This window comes from Dunckerocampus dactyliophorus, chromosome 9 (genome assembly GCF_027744805.1).
Source record: "Dunckerocampus dactyliophorus isolate RoL2022-P2 chromosome 9, RoL_Ddac_1.1, whole genome shotgun sequence".
NCBI lineage: Eukaryota > Metazoa > Chordata > Actinopteri > Syngnathiformes > Syngnathidae > Dunckerocampus > Dunckerocampus dactyliophorus.
This window is the reverse complement of record NC_072827.1, coordinates 29409154-29409896: the sequence shown is the minus strand read 5'-3', so window position 1 is coordinate 29409896 and position 743 is coordinate 29409154.

Sequence of the window (743 nt, the reverse complement as noted above, 5' to 3'; positions counted from 1 at the left end):
TGTGCATGTATGTGTGCTTCATCTGCTCATCTCTCTGTGCCACACAGGCTGGATGACAAGAAGGTTCACTCTGCATCTGTCTGTGCGCATTATTTCGTGGAATGAACACAGAGTGGGCCCTCATCTCATTCAGCGTCTTTGTGGAGGCGGGGCTACTAGTGAGTGGATAGTGCGGGTTTAGCACACTGATCTGTACTAATAAATCTGGATACACCGTTGGTCAATAACTTGTGAAGCCACGCGGCCGCCATATTACCACTCACAAGAAAGACTTCTCGGACAATGACTTATGTCAGAACTTGTGAGTTGTTAAGTCTGTTGTTAGTTTGTTACCCAGTCACACCCAGTTGCACAACAGGTGTGCTTGACCTTAGTTATAAGGACTCGGGTATGATAATTTTTACAAATTCTGTCGATATCATACCATACCTGAGTCATAACGGCATTACATAGGGGGCCGTGGGGGATATGTAAACAAACAACGGCGACTATACTACTCAATAATTTGCATTTGCTTGCAAATATTAAAAAATACGTTTTTTGTTTTTTTTTACCCGAATTTAAAATGAACCTCGATACAGAGACAATGTTTATATATTATTACATATTATATTACATATTATTCCTGTTGTTTTTGTTAAAATATATTTCTATATCAGAAAAGAGGTTATTTCTATTTCATAACACAAACAAAAAAAATCAGAAAAAAATCAGCAAAATGTTAAATGATTTTAAAACTTGTT